Source organism: Peromyscus eremicus, chromosome 23 (genome assembly GCF_949786415.1).
Source record: "Peromyscus eremicus chromosome 23, PerEre_H2_v1, whole genome shotgun sequence".
NCBI classification, from domain to species: domain Eukaryota; kingdom Metazoa; phylum Chordata; class Mammalia; order Rodentia; family Cricetidae; genus Peromyscus; species Peromyscus eremicus.
This window is the reverse complement of record NC_081438.1, coordinates 12,696,108-12,722,693: the sequence shown is the minus strand read 5'-3', so window position 1 is coordinate 12,722,693 and position 26,586 is coordinate 12,696,108. Positions and strand designations below refer to the sequence as shown.

The following is a 26,586-nucleotide window of genomic DNA, read 5'->3' as shown; positions in this document are numbered from 1 at the left end:
AATGGGAAGACTGTATCCACACTGCTTCTTACTTACTCGATCCTCTAGATTCTGTCCTGCTCCATGCCCTGGGAGGTCAACCCATTACTCGGGCCAGTCAGCTGCAAACCAGGAACAAAGCTACCATCCAGCAGAAGTAACCCTCCTGAGCATGCCTGAGGCAGACTATCTGCTGGAGGACCAAGGATGTCCCCAGACAGGAGAGGAGTAGGGTTCCAAGGAAGGTGGAGTTGGGATGACATCTTGTTTGATTTTTTGACTTGGGGTGTTTTGTTTTGTTTTGTTTTGTTTTTGTTTGTTTTTTTTGTTGTTTTTTTTTTGTTTTTTTGTTTTTTTTGGTTTTTCGAGACAGGGTTTCTCTGTGTAGCTTTGCGCCTTTCCTGGAACTCGCTTTGGAGACCAGGCTGGCCTCGAACTCACAGAGATCCGCCTGCCTCTGCCTCCCAAGTACTGGGATTAAAGGCGTGCGCCACCACCGCCCGGCTTTGTTTTGTTTTGTTTTGGGACAGGGTCTTTTGTAGCTAACTCAGGCTTCTTTTGAACTTCCTAAGTAGCTGAGACTGGCCCTGAACTCCTCATCTCCCTGCCTCCACCTATCACGTTCTGGGGTTACAGTTGTGAGCTGCCACGCCCAGGCTGAAACCCCACCGGGCAGGCTGATGGAAAGCAGGGTGTATAAAATGGGCAGCTTCCGACACGGGTTAACACAGCAGACCCAGGGCCGTGTGTAATAAAGACATGGTTGGCATCGAACGGGAGGCACTCGCAGACCCCTGTGTCTGAGGCTCTGAACTAACGTGGATACGGTGGCTGTTTCTCTGCATCAAGACTTAGGACTCTCCAGGCATAAGTGGAATGTTTGATTCTGAGAGTCTGACTTCAGAGGACAGTGCTCCTCCGAAAGAAAGAAAGAAAGAAAGAAAGAAAGAAAGAAAGAAAGAAAGAAAGAAAGAAAGAAAGAGTCATTCGCTAGCTAGAAAGAGTAGAAAAGAGTCTTCTCTTTGCAACCAGCTCGACCCACTGCTCTCTTTCCGGCCCGATTACTGGCCAGGCAGATTTGCACATTTCCCGTCTGAGTTTGTACTTTCTCTTCCCTATGGTCTCCATCAAGGCTGCTGTCCGCACCTCTGACATGCTCATTCAACAGCATGGCCACTTACTCTGTACTTCTTGGGATAATTCCTCCCTTGATTTCTCTGACACTCCTGGTCTCATGCTGTCCTTTGGGGCTCTTCTCATTCTCTGACTCCCTTCTCCTCACACATATCAGCTCCAGCAGTTCCTTCTCAGCACGCCTATGTTTCTGTCAGTCAGCACAGGACAGACTATGCAGCCATTACCAAGCACCCTCTCGGCTTCAAGTAATGGTTTCGTTCTCATCCTCGCTACCCACCCAACACTAACGGAGCAGCCTCATCTTGAACTTTTGAAGGAGAACTCTGGAGTTCTCACAACAGCAATTAAACACAGACCCAGAAAGAAACAAAGTACTTACTACTGCTTGTCACTCATTGGCCAAAGTAATCACTTGGTCCCGCCCATCCACTAGAGAGCCGGTACATCCTCGGTGTACCCTGAAACAGAAGCAGCAGAACTATTTGGTGAATAGTGTTGGTGGCTGTAACCCTCCTTCCCTCCATCCCTCCCTCCATCCCTCCCTCCCTCCATATATGCTGTTTAAAAAACAAAAACAAAAACAAAATAAAAAACAGGGCCTGGAGAGTGAATCCCACAGTTAAGAGCACTTGCTGCTTTTCCAGACAACACAAGTTCAGTTCCCCAAAACCATGTTGGGTGGCTCACCACTGTCTGTAACTTCAGCTGCAAGGGATCTGACACCCTCTTCTGGCCTCTGCAGGCACCTGCATGTCCATGTGTATACATACAAGCAGACATACATAAAAATAAACCTTTAATTTAAAAAAGTCGCCGGGTGGTGGTGGCGCACGCCTTTAATCCCAGCACTCGGGAGGCAGAGCCAGGAGGATCTCTGTGAGTTCGAGGCCAGCCTGGGCTACCAAGTGAGTTCCAGGAAAGGCGCAAAGCTACACAGAGAAACCCTGTCTCGAAAAACCAAAAAAAAAAAAAAAAAAAAGTCACCAAAATCTGTAGCTGGGATGTGGTTCAGTGGTAAAGTGCTTAAATGGCATGTGCAAGTCCTTGAGTTCTAATCCCAGCGGTGCTTCCTTATTTCTTTTCTTTTTTTGGGGGGGAGGGGCGGTTGAGACAAGGTTTCACTGGGTGGTCCTGGTTGTCCTCAAACTTGCTCTGTAGACCAGGCTGGCCTTAAACTCACAGAGATCCACCTGCCTCTGCCTCCCACGTGCTGGGATTGAAGGCATGCGCCACCACCACCCAGCTATAAGAGCTGATCTAATGGAGCTATGCTGTTAAGGGAAAATTGCAGGAGGGGGAATTAAAGATGCGAACATTGGACGCTTTCAAAGAAGTAAGCCAGCTAGAGAGGAACGCGGCTGTCGGTGTCTGCCTCTTTGTGAAGTAGGAAGCTGGATTGTGATGTGAACAGGGATTGTAGGATGTGAAGGGGTGAAGGGTGACTTCTTGGAAAAGTGTGTGTGTGTGTGTGTGTGTGTGTGTGTGTGTGTGTGTGTGTGTGCAGGTGTCTGGTTACAAGTTACTGAAGGCCCCGGTTTCTTTAGGAGAAACTGGGGGTTTTCCTTGAGAAACAGATAAAGCTGACTGCAGCGGTAACAGGAGTCAGCATTTCTCAGTAACCATGAGAGATCTGAAATGTGGCCCGAGCTCCTGCGAACCTGTTAGAATCGGAAGCTGAAATCTCCCTGTGCTGAGGTTGCTCTTTCAATTCCACTCATCTGAGCCACGTGGTTCTGTCTCTCTGGACACCCACTGGGTGTCTTTGTAACGTGTGATTTCTCTGCTTCTCAGAAATCATCATCCACCCGCCCCCCCCCCCCCCACAAGTGGGCTCTTACTCAAGTACAAGTCTAGACCCACTGGACTCCAGGATCCAAGGAGAATAAATCTGATTGGTTCTGCCACCTCTCCCTGATCCATCAGCCATGCCTGTGGGTGGGGCCACAGGACAGACGTCACCTGGAGCAACCTTCCAAAAGAGGGAGAATGAGAGATGGTGGCACTGGGGTGTGCTTCTCAGAATAGAACCGAGGCCAGGGGACCCACTTCCTCTCTCGGATAGGACACCTCTGTGGGCTGCCTAGGCCATCTCCCAGGGCAGCAAGCCCGGAAGCAGGAACTGGCCCTTGGCTGCTTCCGCTTTCTGTCCTCCCATCCCTGTCCCACTTCTCCATTGTCTTTCCCCAAGCAAACTACTGATTGTAAAACTCTCGCTGGGCCTGGGCAATGGTACACGCCTTTAATCCCAGCACTCGGGAGGCAGAGCCAGGAAGATCTCTGTGAGTTCGAGGCCAGCCTGGTCTACAGAGTGAGATCCAGGAAAGGCCCCAAAGCTACACAAAGAGACCCTGTCTCAAAAGAACCCAGCAGAGGGGATCAGAAGCGGCCTGAGGACACTAGACCAGAAGAGGCAATTGGGAAGGAAGGAAGGAAGGAAGAGCAGGAGGCACTGTGCCCCCAGAAGCCATCGGAAGAACACTGCTCCAATAAGCCAGTGGTCACAGACCGGAAGAGTAGCGACAAATCTTTGTCATCAAGCAGCACTAGTGAAGGGTGGACAGATAAACTGAGGAACAGGACAGAGTCAAGGGTTAAGGAGGGTGAGAATGGGAGCTTGATGTGGAATATTAGTTTAAGATGTGTTACATTCCTTTATGCTGTGGAACATTTGTTTAATGATGCAAAGCTGTGTTGCGTTCTTTTATGTTGCATTTGTTTAACTCTGTGAAGCTGTGTTACTTTGCCTGTCTAAGACACCTGATGGTCTAATAAAGAACTGAACAGCCAATAGCAAGGCAGGAGAAAGGATGCGGGGGATGGCAGGCAGAGAGAATAAATAAGAGGAGAAATCTAGATGGGGGGAGGGGAGAGAGGACACCAGGGACCAGCCACACAGCCAGCCACAGAGTAAGAAGGAAAGAAAGATATATAGAATAAAGATTTTTTTCCTTTTGCACTGAACATGTGGCCTGGAGATTCACGGGATCATTGCCTGTCTCCTTAGGACGTCGTTAGCAATTCTCTTCATGTAGATTCTCTGATGGTTGCTGTCCTGCAATGCTTACTCCGAGTCACATTTTTTTTTTTTTTTTTTTTTTTTTGGTTGTTGTTTTTAATGTTTGTGTTGCGGGAAGATACCCCATCATCATGCCACCTAGAGGGGAGGTTTAAAAAAACAAAGCGCCAAGTCTCTGAGGGCAGCATCAGCCACTCACCTGAGCCCCAGTGGAAGAGGGTCTGCGGCTGCCACTGACAACCAGTTGTCACGAAAGTCTCGAGTTCCCGGGGCTCGGGAAGCCCTACTTTGGTGGCACTTGGTGACTCAGGAAAGAAGGGAGCTTCTCTTTCCATACAGAACCTGGGTTTGGCCTCGGGGCCTTGGGGAACTAACAGACCATAGAAAGTTTCTGCAGTCTCAAGAGGCAGGTGAGACCTGCGGGTGGTGCCTCAAGGGCGCCCCCTGAAGGCAGTGGTGAGAAGCTTTCTACAAACCCATGGGACCAGAGCAGGAGAGGGCATCTCTGTGGATCGCTGGCTGACTATGTTTGAGAAGCCCCATTCCTGAAGTTTCCAAGAAGTAGATGAAAGTGAGATTAGGCAGGCAGGAGCCCCGCCAAACCTGTCTGTGCATTCTGGGGACACAGAGCAGGTGCTCTCTGCAGGGGTTTCTGATAGGCTAGTTTCTTTAGAAAAGTAGACATTTGTGATCAATTTTTGGTTCTGTTGTGGTTACTGAAATTAGAATTGGTTGAATCTTAGCCTGCAAGAGACTGTGGGACTGAAGACCTTAGCATCTAAAACAAACAGGCCCTTCCGTTTGTATTAAGTTACCTGGCTTTATTTTATTTTTCATCTGTTCAGAGAGCTATATTGTACTTAAGTTGTGTAAGTGAGATTCCTATCCATCTTCCCCTTCACTGTTTGATTTACGGCAGACATTTTTCTATAGGCTAATCCATAATCTAAACAGATTTTAGTCTCCCCTCCTGAAAGTACAGCCAGTATATTCTTTCATCAGCTTGATACGGTACAAATTCTTATCCTTAATAGTGAAATGTTTCACTAAAGCGTGCCCAGTGATTGGGCAAAACCAAAACTTATTCTAAGCCACAGTCATCCTAGGGTCCCCCCTGCTTGGTAGCCTCCCTGGATCTGTGGAGGAAAGAAAGATAAAAAGCCCAGAGGCAAAAAGTAGTTAAAGAGAACTGGGATCATTTAAATTAGAAAAGCTGGCTAGAAACAAGCCAAGCTAAGGCTGGGCATTCATAAGTAAGAGTAAGTCTTTATGTATTTATTTGGGAGCTGGGTGGCAGGCCCCCAAAGAGTTTAAAAAAACAAAACAAAACCCAAACTACAGGAGTTCTATAAACCCAAGCATCCAGCATCTGAGGAGTAAGAATTTTCTTCCAGTAGAGTCTGGGAAACCCTGGCCAGCCAAATGGTGTGGAGGTGGCAGAGATGGGGACTGTGGTCCTTGAACTCATCAGGTTTGAGATGTTTAGCTGTAGGAAACAGGGTTGGAGCCACCCGAAGCGAACTGGATCAGCTACCCAAGACGGGTTTCCTTCTCTTTAGATTGCTTAGGTTTAGCCTCAAGGAGAAAACATGCCTGGTCCTCCTTCGCAGGCGCTCACCAGTGATGTCATCTCCGGCGAATCTACCTGGTCCTCCTTCGCAGGCGCTCACCAGTGACGTCATCTCCGGCGCATCTCTCCCTGGCTAGTGTTGGAATCTTCCTCCTCCCAGCTCAAGTTCTTTGTTCCTGTCAACGCTGACGTGGCTTTGCATCAATGACGAGAGCCTCTCTCTGTCCCTAGGTGTGCCCTCTTCCAGCACAGTTCACCGTGGTTGTGCAAACAATGCCAAGTGGTACTTTCCCCTCTCCGTGGCTCCGTCGCACCTGGTAGTGGCACCCTGTGCCCTCTTGGCCTTCCCTCTTCCTCATCCCCTACTCCAGGTGAATTAGAACCTGCTGCTCCGTGGTGGCAGAGGTTAGGAGGAAACTCTGGATTTAAACACGCTTTTCCCTAAATAAATAAATAGGCTTTTCCCGCTGAGCTCCAAGCCTCTCCCACAGACAGCCGTTTTTTAAAATCAATTTAAATAAAATAAAAAACTTGAAGCATCCAATTACACTAGCCACATGTGCCTAGTGCCCCCTCCCAGAGCAACTGCCTCTGTCAGTCGGGAGAGAGGAAGAGGAGAGTGTGTTAACAGGTCAGTGATGAAGGGAAGGCGGTCCCGAGTCAGGTAGCCTCTGTTTTCTGCAGGAAGTAAGAGGCAGAGTAGCCTGGAGGGAGGGAAGGGGAAGACCCAGGGCTCAGTGGTGGGGAAGCAGTGCAGAAAATTCACAGTTGTTGCTATGGTGAACAAGGGGAAAGAGCCAACAGGAAAAACAGGAATGCCAGGGTGGTGTTGAAAACCGGAGACCATGAATTTGCTATCTCAACAGTCTGCATGGCTGCGCATGTGACAGGCTTGGGCCTTTTCCCCAATACAACCTAGCAACCCATCAGTGCTGGCCAAAGGGTTGAGCGACTCTTAGGACTTGTAACCATTGGTACCATCAGTGTATTATGGGCATCAACGGGGGTTCCTGAAGCTGCAAGCAGGTCCCAAGACACAGGAGCAGAAGGCTGACTCTATTTCTCTCTATACAGCCCTGGCTGTCCTGGAACCCCTGTGTAGATCAGGCTGGCCTTGAACTCACAGAGATCTGCCTGCCTCTGCCTCCTGAGTGCTGGGATTAAAGGTGTGTGCCTCCATGCCTAGTCGTTATTCGAATCTTAGATGGTCTTATAATAAAAACCTGGTACCAGATATTGGGGTAAATGCTGAAAGATCAGAGAAGCAGAGCAAGCCACAGCCTCCACCTATTACCTTACAAACTCCACGAATCCTCTGACTGAAATCCTCTGAGTCCTCACCCAAAAGGGTCTCGACTGAACTGCTTTAGTTCCTGTTTCCTCAGGCCTTCTAGACCTTTCTCCACCCTGCCATCACTTCCTGGGGTTAAAGGCGTGTGTGTTTCCCAGTACTGGGATTAAAGGTGTGTGCCACCACTGCCTGGCTCTGTTTCCAGTGCGGCCTTGAACTCACAGAGATCCAGATGGATCTCTGCCTCCCAAGTGACAGGATTAAGTGCCACCACTGTCTGGCCTCCATGTATGATCTAGTGGCTGGCTCAGTCCTCTGATCCTCAGGCAAGCTTTATTAGGGAACACAATATATCACCACACCTAGTTTTTGTATTTATTTAAATTTCAGACAGGATCTCAAGTAGCTTGGCCTACCCTCAAACTCTCTATGAAACTGAGGATAACCTCAAAATTGTGATCCTCTGAGGTCCCACCTCCCAACTGCTAGAATTCTAGGCACGTGCCCCCAAGTGAAGCTTGAATTTATTTTTATTGGTGTGTGTAGATGTATGTCATTCATTGCCTGTGTGTAGAGATCATAGGACAACTTGTGGGAGTTGTTTATTTCCTTCTGCCATATGGGTCCTGGGGGACAAACGCAGGTCAGCAGGCTTGGTAGCAGACTCCTTTACCCACTGAGCCATCTTGCCTTGAATTATTTTCAAGTATCCAGTTCAGTAGCACTAAGTACACGCACTTTGTTATGCAACCATTACCAACACCTGTCTTAGTCTATTACTGTTGGAATAGAAAAAAATACCTGGGATCAGGCAATTGATAAAGAAAGTAAGTCCATGAGCATGGTGCTGATGTCTGCGTGACATCTCGTGAGGGCTTTCTGCTGTGGAAGGTGTCACATGGTGGAAAAGCAAGTGTATGTCTTAGCTCTCTTTCTCTCTGACTCTTTTGTTAGTGGGATCTGTCCTCATAGGCAAGCTGGCCTTGGCTCCTGACCCTCCTGTCTCAGCCTCGTAAATGCTGAGATTACAAGTAGGAGCCACCATGCCTAACTGTTTTGTTTTAGTTGTTTGTCTTTTGGTTGCTGGTTTTGTTTTTGTTTTGTCCTGGATTGTAGACCAGGCTGGCCTTGAACTCACAGAGATCCGCCTGGCTCTGCCTCCCGAGTGCTGGGATTAAAGGTGTGCGCCACCACCACCTGGCTGTTAGTTGGTTTTTTGATTCAAGTGTTGGAAAGATCCTAACTGTTTTGTTTTAAGACAAGGTCTCACTCTGTAGTCTACCTTGGCCTCACTGTGTAGCCCAGGCCGGCTTTGAACTTGGGGCAGTCCTGTCTCTGCCTCCTGATTGCCGAGATGACAGGTGTGAGTCAACACACCCAGCTCCTGCTTTTAATTCTCCTGGGTATAAATAGCTCCCAGAGGAATTGCTGGACCATATGGCAATTCTATATTTAAGCTCCTGTGGACTGGGTTGTTGTTTTTTTGTTTAATCTACCGGAATATCCACACATGCCTGACAGCGGCTCCTTTTTAACCCCAACGCTGCCCTCTCCGGGGGGGAGGAGACACTCTTCCGTCAGTGAGCCACCATTGCTGTCGTAAGCAGAGCTGAAAAGACGTTGGTTTGATTCCAGCAGGGCATTCCACCTCCTGGAACACAGAGGAAGACAGAATGAAGTTATCCGGGATAGAGAAAATTCACAGTGGGAGAGGAGAGAGGGAGTGATTGAAGGAGGGAAGAAGAAGAGGGAGGAGAGAGGGAGAGGCTGTGATGGAAGGAACCATCAGCTTCCATCTTCTTGGAATATCCCCCACAGAGACTTGCTCACAAGCAAGCCTGACCTCATTGAGACTTCTGGTGAAGTCCTGTCTCCCACCGTTCTTCCTTAGCATAATAAATCCTTACTGTGTGACATAGGATTACTGTCAATTACTTACAGTCAGCCCCATTATGCCTGTGGCTTGATTCTCTTGGGCCCACGTTGTGGGCCTGCATCAAAGAAGTCTCAGGAAGGCCAGAGCAAAGGGAGAAGAAGCCAGTGGAACTAGCTGGAGCTAGGGACAAGTTCCCAGGCCACGGTACTGTAGGAAAAGGCAGGGTCAGCAAACAGGAAGCAAGGTGAGAGCCAAGGAATAGGACAGAGGGCTAAGCTCAGGATTTCTTGGCCAGCGTCAGGGGTAAAAGGGGGAAAGAACCCCTTGTTTCTGCCTCCTGCTGAAGAGGGTAAGGCATGGCTGTGGCTGCAGAGTCCGAGACACCAGGCTCTCCCATCCAACTCGTTGCTCTCATTAAAACCTTTCTTCTCACTGCCCATGTTAACAACTCAAGTCGTTCTTTTGGTGCTTACACTCTCCCAATAACAGTCTCCCCCACCCCCGGCATCTGCCATGCCCCTGTCCCTTGCCTCCCCCTACAGCTCCACCCACCAGGCCTCTGATTAAGTGCAAGCTGAACATCGGTACTTGTTCCCCTGAAATGCACATTTTATATCTCAAATGTCCCTGGGGCTGCGGTTCACAAAGAAAGAGCTCTGATTGCCTAATTCTCATTAAGGGAATTGTGAGATTGCTAAGAAGCAATGAACCACAGCTGTTAACATGGCAGTGGTGGTGATGATGATGATGGTGATGATGATGGTGATGGTGGTGGTGGTGATGCTGATGATAGTGATGATGATGATGATGATGATGGTGATGATGATGGTGATGGTTGTGGTGATGCTGATGATAGTGATGATGATGATGATGATGGTGATAGGCTATAAGTTCTTAGAAGACAAGGATCATGGCCAGGTTCAGTACCACAATATTTAAATGTTTAATTGTTGCAAAGATTAATACATTTTTTCCTACCATGTATACCTGTGGTGGGCTGAATAAGAATGACCCCTATAGGCTCACGTATTTGAATGCTTAGTCACCAGGGAGTGACAGGATTCCTTTGATAGGATTCCTAGGATTAGGAGGTGTGGCCTTGTTGGAGGAGATGTGTCACTGGGGGTGGGCTTTGAGGTTTCAAAAGCCCATACCAGGCTCAGTCTCTCTCTCTTCTCTCTCTCCCCCACCCCACTCTCCACCCCTCTGTCTCTCTCCATCTCTCTCACTCTGCTTTTGGATTAGGATGCAGCTCTCAGCTACTTCTCCAGCACCTGCCTGCCTGCCACCACGCTCCCCGCCATGATGATAATGGACTAAGCCTCTGAAACTGTAAACGAGCCTCTAATTAAATGCTTTCTTTTTTTTTTTTTTTTAAATGAGTTGACTTGGTCACGCTGTCTCTTCACAGCAAAAGAACAGTGCTTCCCTTTCCAGCTTCAGTCTGAAATCAAATGTCCTTTGTGTCCTTAGCTGTGGCTCATTAGACCAAGGAAGAGCTCCCCCCAGGAGAATCAGACCATTGGCTGGCTAGTGGCTAGTCATGGCTGCTCCATCATGAATATGAATGAGGGAGTTGGAAAGATGGCTCACTGTTTAAGAGCACTGGCTCCATCTTTGGGTCATTGGGCATGGCGCTGCTCTAGGCCATTTCTCTTTTGCAAGGGCATATCTGAGTGCAGGTTTTCAGTCCTTAGGGGGTAAAAAAAAAAAAAACCAAGAGAATTGCTGCACCATAATGCCACCAGCACACAGTAGGTGTCTACAGACCTTCTCTCCACTATTGCGTCATCATAGTTTGCCCAGCAAATACCATTTTGGGCATTTAGGCATTCAAAACACACACTAGTTTAAATCATATTTTTTTCCTTCGTTTTATTTATTTTTGAGACAGGATCTACCTATGTAGCCCTGACTGTCCTAGACCAGGCTGATCTTTCTTCATTTAAAAAAAATTACTACATTTATTCACATGAGTGCACGTGGTGTGTGCCTGTGTGCTATACTGTGCAAGTAGAAGTCGGAGAATCATTTGTGGATGCCATTTCTCTGCTCCACCACGTGGGGATCTAGGGATTGAACTAGGTCTTCGGGCTTGCTGGCATGTGCCTGTAGTCAATGAGCTATCTCAACCAGTTCTTGTGTAATATTTTCAATAAAATCACCATAATGGCTTGCTTCATTTTTTTGTATTTTGGTGGTAGAATGTTTACTCTGGGGACTGACCTTGAGAGTTGGACCGCAGGCAGCTACTGTGGTAAAATGTAAGTAAAATGAAAAGAATGCCAGAAAGGGGGGGGGGGTCCTTTTCTCTAACAAAAGCAACTCAAGGGAGAGAGGGTTTATTCTCGATCACAGTTAGAAGGCGAAGACCACAGCGACAGAGGAAGTCAAGGCCACAGGAGCTTGCGGCAGCTGGTCACGCCGCATCCACACTCAGAAAGCAGAGCGAAGAAGAATGAACGTGTTCAGCCCCCTCTCCCTTTACATGGACCATGAGCCCAGCCCTGGGAATAGGTGCCACCCACAGCCGGAGAGTGTTCCCACATCAGGGAGCCCGAGCAAGAGACTCCTCCTCCCCCAGCCCCCGGGATGTGCGCAAATACATCTCTTCCAGGTGAGTCTAGATTCTGTCAGGTTGACAATTAACACTTACCCTCACAAGTGGCAAAGGAGGCGGGGAGAGAGGGAGAGGGAGAGAGAGGGAGGGAGGGAGAGAGAGAGAGAGAGATATCCCAGACTGTTTGGAAAACTCTGAGAGCCTGTGAAGCTATAATGCACGAGTTTCCGGTCTTTTTTTTCTCTCTTTACTCAGACCAGAGTCAGTAGCCCCCGTGTCAACATACTGTCCACTCTGTCTGTCCAAGGATAGCCCTGTGCCCTCAGACAAGTCCCTCCCCTTTGATGGGCCTGTGGTCCAGGGCCAGGGACATGACCAGCAGAGGGCAGCAGTGCACCAACATTCACTATGGCGTCAGCGCTGCTTCTTGTCTGACCCTGGACAGGAAAACGGGTGGAATAATGCAGTACGTCACTCTTTTCTAAGACGGTTGTTTTACCCTCCGTACACAGTCGGAACAAGGTCTTCCCACTGGGTACAGATGAAAAAAAAGTTGAGTCTCCAAAGCGTAAGAAATGTAACAAGGTTATGTATAAACAGTAGACTAAGAGTTAGGGTCACAAGTGTCCTAAATTTAGACTGTGGAGAGGTGTGACTGCTGTGTGTCTGGGCTGCAGAGCACTGATGACCTTTCACTGGCTTTATGCTTCACAAAGCTCTTTCTGAGCCTCAATGTGAGAGAATTCTCATCTTAATCCCCTAGTTTGCAGATGAGCAAACCATGACCTCTAAAATTCATTTGGTTTGGCACTTGGCTTAATCTTATAGTAGACACTCAGGAATAGTAGCCAGGTAACGACACAGTCTAGGTGTTCTGCAGGGTTGTTCTTTTTAAATTTAACTTTACAGGTGCGCGTACCTGAGTAAGTTCATGTGCACGGTGTCTGTGTGTACCATGTCTGAGCAAGTGCCTGGGAAGTCCAGAGAGCATAAGATCCCCTGGAAGTGAAGTTGTAGATGGTTGTGAGTTGCCTGATGTGCATGCTGGGTATTGAACTCAGGTTGTCTGCAAGAGCAGTAACTGCTTTTAACTATTCCCAGCCTGTTTGTTTTTTAGTTATGTGTGTGTGTGTCCGTCCATTTGTGCATGTGTGAGTGCAAGTGCCCTCGGAGGCCAGAAGGCGGCGTGGGATCCCCTAGAGCGTGAGAATTACAGGCAGTGAGTCACCCAGCGTGGGTACTGGGACCTGCTCTCAGGTCTTCTGTAAGAGCAGAAAGCATTCTTACCCATTGAGTGGTCTCAGCCTGGTTTTGGTGCAATAATGCAGGACGATTTCTAGCCCACGTTGTCAGTCTTGACTTCAGACAGTAAGTAAGGCAAGCTGCTCCTCTGGCTTAACGCCTGCGCCAGGTGTTAGCGCATCCTTCTAGAACTGGGATGACTTTTGATCCGCAACAGTCCTCAAAGGACTATCAGAGAAACCCCGCAGCAGGTGCTGCTGCCCACCCTCGGCTGCCCACCCACTGGGGCTGTTTGGCCAGTTTGCATGCGCAGTGCCTTCAGCAGACGCTTGGGTTGGCTACGATGACGTAATAGGAAAGCACGGCCCAAATTAGCTTCAACAGAAGGAACATGTAACTTGGATTTAACAAGCAAGTCGCAAGGTGGTGCGGGCAGCCGTTCACCAGCTTCCAAGGGTCTCTAATGTCTTACTATGGTCCCTTGCCTTTGCCTGAGCACCCTTCTCTGCTAGGTACTGTATTCCCAAACACGGGGCTGCAAGACCCTGAGAACAGTGACTCGGAGACACCAGTTGTCTCATTTGAAAAGAAACTACCCTCCACCCATTTGCTCTCTCATTTCATTGGCCAGAAGCGGCTCACATGACCCCGCCTAAACCCATCCCAAGCCGGGGCAGTGAGCTTGCCATATAGGTTTAGACCAGGTTAGCAACCAGAGACTTGGCTTTGTGCGAAGGCAATTAGCGATGTTTGTGGTGATCCCCGGTGCGGTTACTCTAGCTCACAGGGAGCAATGACCAGCTCTGACACCGTGGTCCCTGCCTTTAGGAGCGAGGAACTAAGAGAGAACCAAGTCTGGGTCCTGGTGTCCCATTGCCCGGCCCTGGCTGTTTGTACCACTTTACTGTTGTGGCCACTTCTGTCTCTTTCTCATGATGGAAAATATGACGAGGAAGAGAAAAAGCACAATCCTGATTGCCCACGACCCCACCACTCGGAGATGGCTGCTACTGACGGTTTTCCTCCCATCCCGGGGACTGTTTCTAAAGATGGAAATCCAAGCGCAGTGTCTCCCCAGACTTCCTTCAGCCCCAATGCTGCGGCATGCCACTCGGATTCTCTATGTCCCGGGAATCCTCACACAGTTTCCATGAGGCCCAGGGAGCTTGAATCCAGGAGGCACAACGTGGACACCAAAGTCCAGTTAAAGGGAGGAAGGGTAAAGGTTTAAGGGCGGCCTTTGCCCAAAAAGAGGGCCAGCTTCAGAACATTGTAAGTGGGGCAATCGCCTTTTTCCATGGGAGGAGGGGCCACCCAGCATTCATTCCCTTTTCTGATAACAGAACTCATCTGTCCTTGAGAGGAGTCACTGTCAACCTTCTGTCCTTTCCTCTGGTTCCAGCCTGTTCCCTGATTCCCCGTGATTGGTTCTCAGAAGGCACATGACCAGATCAGGCCAATCAGGACCAGTGAGGCTCAATTTCCCGTTGTTAGGACAGTCCAGTTAGATTTGACAGCTGGTGGTTACCTTGCCATGACGAATGTAGAGGTTGCTTAAAAATAGAGCCAAGGGGTGGAGGTGTGGCTCAGTGGAGCGCTTGCCTAGCACGCACAAGGCCCTGGGTTTGTTCCCTAGCACGGAATAAACCTGGGGTGGTGGTGCATGCCTGTAATCCCTGCGCTTGGGAAGTACAGATGGGGGTATCGGAAGTTCAGGACTGTACTCAGCTACATAGTGAATTCAACACCTGCCTACATGAGGCTCTGCCTTAGAATAAAATCAAGCCAATATGGTAAAGAGTGGATGTAAGAGACAGAGAGAGGACAACCCAAGAGCAACCTTGCAGCTCCTCCATGAAATCCATGGCCTCTTTGGACTTTAAATTACATAAACAAGTCAATTGCCGTTCGTTCTATATATGAGTGTATTTCTGAGATGGGGCTTGCTATGTAGCTCATACGGCATTGAACTCATGATCCTCTTGCCTTAGCCCGCTGGGTGCTGGGATTACATATGTGCCCCATGACTAGTCAATTGTCTATACAAGTTTTAGTTGATTTCTGTCACGTGGGTTGGCAAGGGGCTCAGTGGGTAAAAGCACTTGCTGCACACTGACCTTAGTTCCATCCCTCCAAATCCACAGTGGAAGGACAGAGCCAATTCCCAAAAACTAGGCTCTGGCCCCACACACATGGTGTGGCATGCCGGCACTCAAACACACCACACACACAATAACTATAAAAGTGACCTAAACATTTCTGTCTTGTGTAACAAAAGCGCGAATCCATTTTGTTGCTAAAAGTAAGGGGGGAAAGTCTCAAGACTGAGGGGCAGGGGCAGGGGCTTTGCTGTGCCACACTGCCAACCAGCTGTGCAGTCAGATAAGTCAGCTCACCTCTCCGGACTCAATTCCAGGAAGTAGCGGAAGTAATCCGTACCCTTTGGGGGAGGGGTGGGAGAAGTGATGGACTTTTTGGAGCTGACAAGTGCTTCATGGATGTGATGAGAAATAAAAATGTAAAGGATTCTTCTGAAATGTCAGGGATAATTTTAGAGACTCCAGAAGGGCTTAGAAGGGTGGCACATTGAGAAGTAAACACATATGCTGCCGGAGCTAAATGGCCTCGAGAAGGAAGGAGGTGATGGTTGGGATAAGGGAGCTCCCAGAGCTGGGCATGGTGAGGGCGCATGCCTTTAATCCCAGCACAGAGGCAGAGGCGGTGGATCTCCAAGCGTTCAAGGCTAGCCTGGTCTACATAGGGAGTTCAAGGCTATCGAGAGCTACATAATAGAGAAACTCTGTCTCAAAAACAAAACAAAGAAAGATCCTGGGCTTTCTGGTCTACCCTTCCTTTCCCTTTGTAATAGATATGAGCATCAAAGGACTAGTAAATGCCCTAATTACATGGCAACAGAGTCTGGAGATGTGGCTCGGTTGGAAGAGTACTTGTCTAGCATACCGGAGGCCCTGGGTTCAATCCCTAGCACCACGTAAACCAGATGTGGTGGTGCATGCCTATAAGCTCATCGCTTGAGAAGTAGAGGCAAGAGGATCAGGAGTTCAAGGCTATCCTCAGCTGCATATGGAGTTTGATGGCAAACGGGATACATGAAACCCTGTCTCAAAAAAGGGTAGGAGGAAGCGGGGCAGACGGTAAAGTGCCCTGAGACGCATGGATGCGGATCTGTGCTCTTACCTCGAGGACGTATATGACAGCTTTCCCTGTAACCTCAGTGCTGGCGCTGAGGTGAGCCAGGCCAGAGACAAGTGATCCTTGGAGCTCACTGGCCAGCAGCCTAGCCAGATCACTGAGCTCCACGCTCCGTGAGAGGCATAGCCCAGTTGTTAGAGTGCTTGCCTAGCATGTGGGAGGTTCTAGGTTCAAGTCTCAGTACTACAGAAACAAACATTTGAGAGCCAGTTGGAATCTGCCACCTGCCTTTGCCGAAAGGTCTTCACAGAGTGAGAGTGGGCTGCTCCATCATGGAGCCGGAGGAAGCAAGGCTCACCGAGAGCCTACATCCACAGCCGCTAACCAGAGGTACCCGAGGGGAGGAACTCAGCTGCTCATGGGTTGTACTGGAGATAGAGGTGGCTTTGAAGATCACTCAGAACAAAGGGATGAAGATACCTTTGCCTGAACTAAGGTACGGCCTCTGCCCTTTTTGCCCACTGCGTTGCTGATATCTTGGTGCTGGGAACCAAATCCAGGGCTGCCTCCATGCACTCTGCTTACCCACGCCCCTCCTTCCTTACGGTCCCTTTCTGATCCCTCCTCCCCCTTATGACATGTAGCTCACGTTTCCTCCCGGGATTCTGTCTCTGAGAGCACTGTCGCCTCCAAGTTCATGCTAAGGCCAACCTTCCTCTCTCTTGGGGGCCAACCGTCCTGGCGTCTCTGTGCCAGCCCTTCTGCTCACAGACAGTTGATCCCTTTTTCCTGTGCCTTAAGCAGGATCCCCTAGCAAAGAGGCCAAATGTCTTTGGCAAACTGATGACCGAGTTCCCACCCACCCTCCCCTTGCACTGCCCACAACCCCTTCCTTCTTGGCTTCATATGTTTGAATCCTTGATCCCTAAGCTGGATCGGCTGTTTTGGAAGGTTGTGGAACATCTAGGAGGTGGAGCATGACTTGAGGAAGTGCGTCACTGGAGGCGGGCCTTGCGATTTGACAGGCAGGTTCCACTTTCTATCCTCTCTTCTCCTGATTGAAGGTGCAATATGACCAGCTGCCTCACGTTCTTGCCACCGAAATGAGCTCTTCCTCCCTTAAGTTCTCTTCTTGTAAGGTATTTTGGTCACAGGGACAAGGGAAGGAAAGAATATGACTTCCATCCCTTGACAGCTCCCTTCCAAGTTCGCTCCTTCCTTGGATTAGAGGATCCAAATGGCCAGAGGTCTTCGTGAAGTGAGCTTGTGGGGGGTTTCAGACATCCAAGGAGACAGGGTTCCACTCTGCAGTGGTTAGGACCACAGGTTTAGGAGCGGGCAAGCCAGAATGTGGGTTCTACTCACAGCCCCTCCACTCACTCTGCGCCCTCCTCTTCCCCAGCCCGCCCCGCCCCCATCCGTGATTCTCCGCCAGGAGTAACCTTGCCATTTTTCCATCCCCAGGACGTTTGCCGCCCCCCTTTTGTCATGACTGGTCAAAAAGGCGGGAGCTGCTACCGGCTCCTAGCAGAGGTCTGAGATACTGCTGAATGTCCAACCGTAAAGACACAGTCCTCTGCGACAGACTCTCCAGCCCCAGGTTGAAATGCCCTTTGTTAAGTGAAGATATTCATGGGAACTCCTCGAAGAGCTGACTTCAGAACCTAGGGCGCATTAGGACGTCATTTCCGCCTCCCTTCAACCTCCTTTCAACCACCATGACAGAGACCAGATGACTCTCAACAGTGTTCCGTGTCATCATCGGTGAGGAAATGCACGGTTAGGCATTTGTCGAGACATTTGTCAAGCCTTTCCCGCCCTGGTTCAACGCCCGAGGCATAAATGAATCTTGGTATTTGCTGAATGACCGATGCCAGGCTTTTTCAACCCACTCATTTATGTGCTTTGGGAGAGTTACTGGAGACTCTTGAGAGACAGGCCTGCTCTTCCTGTGTTCTGCAACAAGGGATATGGTTCGTCAAAGAAATGACTTCAAAAGTCTGGGACCTCTGTCAGCCAACCTTGGAGCAGGGAGCCAGGACCAAAGTCATGGAGAACTTTGGATGAAAGTCTTACTCCATTTAGGCAAAAAAAAAAAAAAAAAAAAAAAAAGGAAACCAGGCCAGGCTTTGTGCAGCCTCGCTGAGGAACAAGAGCTGTTTTCTGGGCCCAGAACCTGCTCTGTCCCATGTTTAATTTCTTCCATCTGTCTGGTATCTGACCTCTTCTGCCCCTGAAGCCGTTGCCACACATTGTCTGCCTGTGTTCCCATATAAGGCGATCTCTCTCTCTCCCTCCCTCTAGTCCTCTCCCTCTCTCCCTCTCTTTCTCAGGGTTGGATAGCAACACCGCTTGCTTCCTCCACCCTGCTCTCCCTCCCTCCCTCCCTCTGCCTGCCCTGGCATCCTCTGCTGCCAGGATGGACGGGCTGAGAGCGGGAAGGGGCAGGGGGCTGCCAAGGAATGCAGCAGGTTTATTTTTATTCAAGCTGCATTCTTAGCCTGCCCTGCAGGCCTCAGCCACTTGGGGATGTCACATGCCGATAAGCCAGGGCTGGGGGGTGGGGGTAGGGGGGGATGGTGTGCAAGTGAGATCCGTGGCTCAAATTTACAACACCCCAGGTGTGAGCCATCTTCGTGGAGTTGGGATGGAGGGGAGGGAGCAGGCAGGGACACTGAGGTCATGGGATTCGCCTGTTCCAGTTGCTCTGCCTCCGGTTCCCAGAAGTTCGGTTTTTCTGAGAAGTAAAGGCAGGGACTGAGATCGCAACCACCGAGGCCCAACTCTGGGCAAAACTCGGCACCTGCCAGGACGTGGGGTGAATCCAGGTATCTGAGTGGACTCAATAGCCTGTGATCCTTTGTGACCCCGCTCTCAGTTTCCTTCTCAAAATAGTAACATCTGTGTGATACTGTTCTGTTGTCCTAGAGAAGGCACGACCTACCAGGCAGGATTCTGAGTCTGTCTTGTTCCCTATTGTGGCAGTGGCAGTTGTACTAAGGCCTGGCACACAGTAGGTGGTCAAATCTGTGTAGAGCAACTCGATGAAATAATACTTCTCAGCTTGCGGCACCCAAGAACCGATAGCTGGGTTGACCATTGTCTGTTTCATGCCCACAGGCATCTGGTAGATATGAGTAAGTGCCAGGTCATTTTAGGTGCTGGAAAATGTAACAGAGAATGACGGACGCAGAGAGGGTTGGGGGGAGGCTCAGTCATTAGCATGCCTGCCTGTTCAGTATGTGTCCTGTGGGGTGGATTCTTCCCCTCAGCACAATGTCCTCCATGGTGCAGCGTGTGTGTATCAGTACTACATTATTTCTGTGTGTGTGTGTGTGTGTGTGTGTGTGTGTGTGTGTGTGTGTGTTTGTATACACAGATGTGTGCAGATTCATCCATGGTGCAGCATGCATCAGTATTTCATTTCTGTGTGTGTGTGTGTGTGTTCAGATGTGTACAGGTTCATATGTGTGCCCATGCTAATGTCCAGTGTCTTTCTCAATCACTTTCTACCTTTTATTATTATTATTTTTTCTTAATATGTTCTCTTACTGATCTGATGCTCACCATTTTGGCCTCAACTTCTGTCTTAGTCAGAGTTTCTGTTGCTGTGAAGAGACACCATGACCATGGCAACTCTTATAAAGGAAAACATTTCATTGTGGTGGCTTGCTTAGAGTCCAGAGGTTCAAGCCATCGTGGCAGGAGCATGGCGGCGGCGTGCAGGCAGATGTGGTGCTGGAGCTGAGAGTGTGTATATCTTGCCTCAGAGGCAACAGGAAGTTGATCGACTGACAACACTGAGTGCCGGTAGAGAAAAAGACCTCAAAGCCCGCTCCCACAGTGACACACTTCCATCAGGTGTGGCCCAGATTAAAGGAGTGCCCTCCAGCCTCAAGGTCTGGAGTAAAGGCATGTGTCATCCAGCCTCCTCCAAGACCACACTTCTTCCACCAAGGCCACACAAACTAATGCCACTCGCTATGAGCTTATGGGGGCCAAATACATTCCAACTACCACCACTGACTAACCAATGAACCCCAAGCATCCTCCTGACTCTGCCTCCTGATTCTTCCTCACCATGCCTGACTTTTCCGCACGGATTCTGAGGATCTAAATCAGGTCTTTGTGCCTGTACAGCAAGCTCTTTACTGACTGAGGCATCCCTCCAGCCTCTAAAGTCTTTGTTTCTTTTTTTAAGGTGAACTCACATTTTACCACACACATATACCACGGTTCCTTGTCCATTCCTCAGCTCACCCATCATTTGGGTCCCGCCATTCCACCTGTGACCCTATCAAAGACCTTGACGGGACGTCATCAGTTCCCGGGGCTAAGAAGATCTTGGCCACGTGAAGGGTGAAGCCCCTCTGTGTCCTTCTGCTCTCCGCCTTTTCTCACCCCCTCCCACCCCCTCCCACCCTCCTATCTACCTTTCCCTGCATGGTTCTGAGTTTTCTGATGGCCTCAAATGCAGCTCTATCGCTGGCTACCCTTAAACACTCCCCCTGAATTCTATAAATACACCAAACATTCAGCTCAGGAAAAGAAGATGGAAAAAAAAAAAGCAGCTGAGAAGCATCCAAAACAAAAATACACTTTTTCTTTTCCATCATTGGCCAAGGGTTTTGATCCATCTTCCTCTGCTTTGACTCTGAGGTATGTGCTTGGGTTATTTTTCAACTATTCGCCCCACGTGGGTAGGAGACTAGGCAGCTTGGGCTGGTGGTAGCAACACACACCTGTGCTCGACAAGATCATGAGTTCAAGGTCAGCCTGGATTCTGGGGTTCCATCACAGAAAAGGAGGGGAAGCTTGTCAGGTAAAAGTGCTCACCACACAAGGCTGATGACCTCAGTTCAATCCCCAGAACCCACAAAGGGTTGGATTTCGTGGTTCTTGTCTGTAATCCCAGGACTCCTACTTTGGGGTGGGAGGTGGAGACAGGAAAGTTGCCCCCGAATCCACAGGTCAAGTAGCCTGGAGTATGAAGAAAAAAGAGAGAGACAGCCTACTAAGGTGGAAGGGAGGGACTGAGTTCTCAGTGTGGGTGTCTGACCGCCACATGATGATGTGGCATATCTGCATGTGCACATATCTGCATGCACACACATATGCACATAAAATAATAGCAATAAAAATTAGAATAAAGGAAAGAGTGAGAGTCCCCAGAAGCAAAGAAAGCCCCATACTGTGTTACTGCCAACCCTTGTGGGGGACCTCTGGCCACCTACCTTGGTAACCTGACTGTGGCCTTTTCTTTTGACTCTTCTATGCCGGTGTGAGGCGGTTTAGTGGACGGTGAATATGGCTTTGGGATCGTGTAGACTGGTGTCTGAAGTTTGGCTCCACCAGCCATTAGTGATGTGACTGTGGGCATTAACGCAGCAGGCCTCAATTTCTTTCATCATGAAACAACATGAGAGTGAATGACTGGCCTCAAAATGCCTTTTTGCTCATCATTTGGTTTCAGGATTCAACCTACAGAGACTCAGCCTGCCCGTCCAGGTCCTCCTCTACAATCCATGGAGGATGAACTACTTGGATGTGGGAACTTCTCCCCCTTTGGCTACCTGTCGGGCTCAGCCTGATGGGAGATCAGGCAGGAGATGAGAGGATGGGGGTACATAGGATCGGGACCGACTGCCTATAGACATCCCTGGATTAGCAGCTCCCTCTGGCTTTGTAGGATTCTGGTCCTTTCTTGAACTTCCTGCTTTTGACTCAGGGAACCTATGACATCTTGGTTGCTGGTCCCCTGTTGGGCCACTTAAATCCTGCTCACACCTTTATATACAGCCCCGAATTACACTCTCCTCAGTTGCTCAGGGTTGGACTGTCTCTCTACCTTGATGGGATCGCTCACTGATAGAGATCATTATCAGCCTTAGTCCGGGACTCAGGTCTGCCAGAATGATTTTATTTTGTAATCTGCTGAAGTCTGAGCCCCTCTTCTGTTAGGCTGGAAGGAAATGCAGTCTCATGATTGAGTATCCTCCCATTGGTACACATGCTGGGGCGGGGGGCAGCTCCCTGGACTTTTCTGCAGTGATGAGGTTTTGGGGTACCTTATGACCACTTGCTCATTCATCACCCCACCCTGCAGCTCCATTCTCAGGCACTGCTGCCTCCATGTGACTTGCCTCCTTGGACAAGGAAAGTGTCATTCAGCCACAGGACTCCTGGTGTGGCCTCTTTGGAGTACTTTCATCTCCTCTAGGGCTCGATCCCTGCCCTGGGATTCCTCACAGCACCTCTGTGTCTGCTGGTCCACTTGAAGGAGGTCCCCTTCTCCCCGCAAAGACTGAACAGCTTATGCAGCAAGTGCAGATTTGCTATGGGAATTGCCGCCTGCTAGCGACAATTGGAATTGCTTGCAGAGGAGGGGATATAGGACCGCACCACACACATCAATATCGGAGTCAGTTCTGACCCAATCTGAGCTATTTCTCAGGGCTGCTGATAAATTAGTAAACTCTCAGCAAATGATGACTTGGTGGTTTGAGCCCCTGGGGGAATGTCCGGTGAGGACTGTATTTCAATCCAAATGGATAACCAAGGAGTCTATATAAATTGTAATAGAAGTTTGGATACTTTATATAGCCCATTAATCTCATTGGTGATTTTCAGGCTTTGCAAACTGTAGTCCATTTGCAAACACAAAATCCATTACCAGGAAAGCCTGAGAAAAATGTAGTACCAGGCATGCATTTAATTAGGCCTCTGGAATCTCATCCATTTAGCCGAATGTTTCACAGGATATTTATCTTTCTGCCTTTTAAGAAAGCACATTCTGCTACCAAATGTGCCCACAAGATCCAACTGCCAGAGCAGAGAGCGCTTGGGGTATCTCCAAACCTCAATTCAGGTTTCCACTTAAACTTAATGACTTTCATCTCCACGTAACCAAATGGCAAAGGTGTTAAATGACAATCAATGGGTAATGAAATGACCCACTTGCAGGCATGTTCCGGTGTCTGGGTCATTTCCCCCCTGTTTTCAAAGGATAAGATAATGTGGGCAGCGTGCAGAGCTACCCCAGATGGGATGGCATCTTGGAAACTGGCGTTCACTGAATGCTCGTTCAGACTCCAGAAATATCTCCTGGTCAGGATGAGAGGTCTAAATTTAATACCCCAAACAGAAAATTGGCTTGGATTCCTTGGATTCTGCACAGGAAAGTTTTTGTTTGGAAGTTCTGAGCTGAAAAGGGGGGGCTGGAGACGTTGTGTTTGTGGCATCCCTGTGATGTCTGTGAAGACCTATCCCGGCCCACGGTAGGGGCCTGCACTAGAGACAGATCATTCCTTGGGAGGAAACAGAGGAGAGAGTCCCCATTGATACCGACACTCCACACAAGGCATGCCTGTGCATTTCTTTTTGGTTTTGAATTATTTTACATTTATATTTGTGTTCGTATATGTGCACGTATGTATGAGCACTCCATGTGCCCGTGTTTGAAGGTCAGAGGACAAGTTTCAGGAGCCTGTTTTCTCTTTCTACTCTGTGAATTCTAGGAACCAAACTCGGGTCATCAGGCTTGGCAACAAGGCGTCATCTCCCCTCCCACCCACACCCACACCCCCTTTCTGAGGTAGTGTTCCACCTAGCACAGGCTGGCCTCAAACCCACTGTATAGCTAAGGATGACCTAGAACTCCTGGTACTCTAGTCTCTGCCTCCCCAGTGCTGAGATAACAAGGCGTGTACTACCACGCTGATTTACGTGGTACTGGGGATCAAACCCAGGGCTTTGTGCGTGCTAGGCAAGGCCTCGACTAATGGAGCCACTTTCACAGCTTTCCAGATGAAGCAGCCTCTCCCAACACAACTGCCCTGTGTCGCTCTTGGCACGGCATCTCTCCCACTGCTAACAGGCCCAGCCCTTCCTTTTGGAGAACCACCCTCACCCACTCCATTACTGTCGCTATAAGAAAAGAACCAGGAGATTCGAGAATGATTTGAACTGGGTGTGGTGCACATGCCTACGTAAAGGGGAGGCAAGGCAGAGTTTGATGCCAACCTGGGCCACACAATGAGTTCCATCCGGTCTGGGCTACATGTTATAGACCCTGTTTCAAAAAAAAACCAAGCAAACAGAATGGAGTGTGGCATGGTGGTGCACACCTTTAATCCCAGCTATTCAGGATGCTGAGACAGGAGGATTGAAAAATTCAAGGCCAGCACAGGTGACTTAGCAAGACTGTCTCAAAAGAATGTATGACCACAGAATTTTTTAAACATTTAGAAAGGAAATTGTCTGGGGGCTGTAGAAATGGCTCAGCAGTTAAGAACACTCGCTGCTCTTCCAGAGAATCCAAGTTTGATTCCCATCACACACATTACAACCATCTGTAACTCCAAGAGTCTGATGCCCCTGTGGTCTCCGTGGGCGCTGCATACATGTGGTGTGCACACACGCAGGCAAAAACACCTGTACACATAAACTAAAAATGAAGATGGGCGTGTGTAGCTAGTCAGTCATATTCTGTGCCAATGAGAGTCTGCCCTGGGAGTTTTCTGAACACTAGGCTGGCAGGATGTAAGCCTGTCACCGCTAACAGCCCGTTCAGAGCAAAGTGGGGAGGAGACAGGGAGAGATGGAGGGAGAAAGTCAAGATGACCGTGAGCTCTTAGATGAAGTCACACCTGAAGGTGGTGAGATCCTCGAACTTCACAGTACACAGTATCTAATCAGCGGTTCCAGTTTGCTTTTCTGTGGCTGTGATACACTACCAGGACCCAAAACAAACTGGAGAGGAAAGATTTTGCTTGGTTTGGGGAGATCACAGTCCATCCTCTGGGAGTAAAGGCAGGCGTTCAAGGCAGGAAGTTGAAGCAGGAACCACAAAGCAACACTTCTGACTGGCTTGCTCCTCCTGGCCCACAGTGGGCTGGGCTCGCCTACGCACAATAAGTAAAGGATATAATAAAGATAAAAGGGAAGACTGAAGAGGTAACTCAGTGCTAGAGTGCTTTCCTAGTGTGGGGGAAGGTTAGCAGGAAGAGATAGAGGAAGAGGAGGAGGAGGAGTGGGAGGAGAGGAGGCAGGGGAAGGGAGGGGGTGAATTAGAAGTGACAAGCTTTCAGAACTACTGTCACATAGGGTTAGAATCTATTAAAACTCTCAGGTACACTTCAGTTAAAAGGTATCACTGGGAGGTTACATGCAAGACTTGACCTGGAGGCGGGGTGGGGGGGTGGGGAGCATGCTACCCACACGTAGCTTGCTCCAGACAGAATCAACAATGCCTCTCTGCTGTGAAACTGTTACCAGAAATGTCTTCTTCGACTCCTCAATGAGTCCCGTCCAGGTTTTATCTTAAGGAATCACAGGCAGGAATCAATTCTCCCTTTGGCAGGCAGTCTGTCTCGGTCTCTGTGGAACCTGTCATTAGGTTTGTGCACCCAGCACCTTTACCAGCTGAGCCATCCCCCCAGATTCTTTTTACTGGTCCTTAAACATGGCTCTTTGGGATGGAGGCTTGACAGTATGACTCCTTCAGCCCTCCCTGTCCCCCAGGAAACACGGGGCTTCATCATCACTGGAACATTTTGTTACATCTCTCTCAGTCCCGGCCTGTTTAATTGTGTTCTCTGTCTTACCCTCCCCCCTCACCTCCCCGGGGACAGAACCCCGTTGGATCTTGCTCTCTATTGCATTCTCTAATCGCAGCAGCCAGCAGTATGGGCCATGTAAGAAAGGTCTAATTTGTCATTTGTTAGTTTTAGGTTGTGGTTAAGTCTGATGTTAAAGTCACGTTTCTTCACGAATGTCTGAGCAACTAACCCAGTTTTCAGAGTAGGACTCCATTTGTCTGTCTGTCTCTCTTTCTCCCTCCATGCATGTTGTGTCTCTTAATCTATACTCTAATTGTTCCCATGAACGTTTTACTCTGGAGATACTTACACGTCGAAAACCTAAACTTGAAAACCACGCCCAATGCTTCCTGACCCCAAACCCCATCTAGCCCTGCTTCAGAGAAGTAGTCGAATCAAGTTTAGTAAATAAATGAATGAAACAGCATATGCAAACAGCACAGGTTGAGTACTTTGTCAAGTGAGAACTGTAGAGGGTCTGCAAAGGTTATTATCGCCCTAAGTGGGACCGGCTGCCCGGGACACCCTAGGCTTTCTGCAGTGGCTCGGAACCCCAGGCACCGGGTCCAGCTTCCCAGCCCGAGGCCCCACCCCCGGTGCGCGCCCTGAGCCCGAGGAAGTGACATCACGGCATGGCAACCGTTGCCAAGGAGCCGTCTCTAGGAACCCGCTTGCGCCCGGGTGCCTCCCGGGGGGTGGGGTGGGGAAGTGGTTTCGCGAGGAGAATTTGAGGTAACCCCGCCAACTCGCGGTGGGGAACTCGGCGAACCCCGAGTTCCCTCGCACCGCTCCCGCTCCCGGCCGGCGGCGGCGCCAGGGCCTGCTCGGGTGGGGGGGTCGGCCGCGCGGGGCCCGGCGGGAGCGGGGTCCCTGGTCCCCACCTCGACCCCGGCCGCTGCGGGAGCCAGTGGGCCTGCGCGCGCGCTGCCCCGACTTGTGCCAGATAAACGCGCGTCCTGGTTTTAATTCTTGCCCCGGCCCCCTGGGTGCTGCTGTGGGTGAGTGCTCGTGAATTAGCGCGGCCAACAGTTGCGCTGCAAGAGGGAGAGTAATTGCTTTTGCTAATTTTAGCGCGCAGCGCCCGCCGGGCACCGACAGCCTACCTGTTCAAGAACATCTTTGTCCTCAGAAAGCTGGTGGGCGACCTGGGGTGCGGGAACCCC

At 49.6% G+C, this 26,586-nt stretch overlaps 1 protein-coding gene across 6 annotated transcripts in view; it reads left to right on the top strand.

The window, feature by feature from the left end:
* Ift81 (intraflagellar transport 81) overlaps positions 1 to 26,586 on the top strand; it is a 155,747-nt gene that overhangs the window by 60,446 nt on the left and 68,715 nt on the right. Inside the window, exon 1 of one of the 6 annotated variants that reach the window (XM_059249697.1) lies at positions 26,050 to 26,155. The exons of 4 other annotated variants lie outside the window; for them this stretch is intronic. The gene's annotated coding sequence lies outside the window, so the exon portion shown is untranslated. Of the gene's footprint in view, positions 1 to 26,049; positions 26,156 to 26,218; positions 26,422 to 26,586 lie in introns of those variants that run through there. One more of the 6 variants, XM_059249696.1, reaches the window with a different exon arrangement.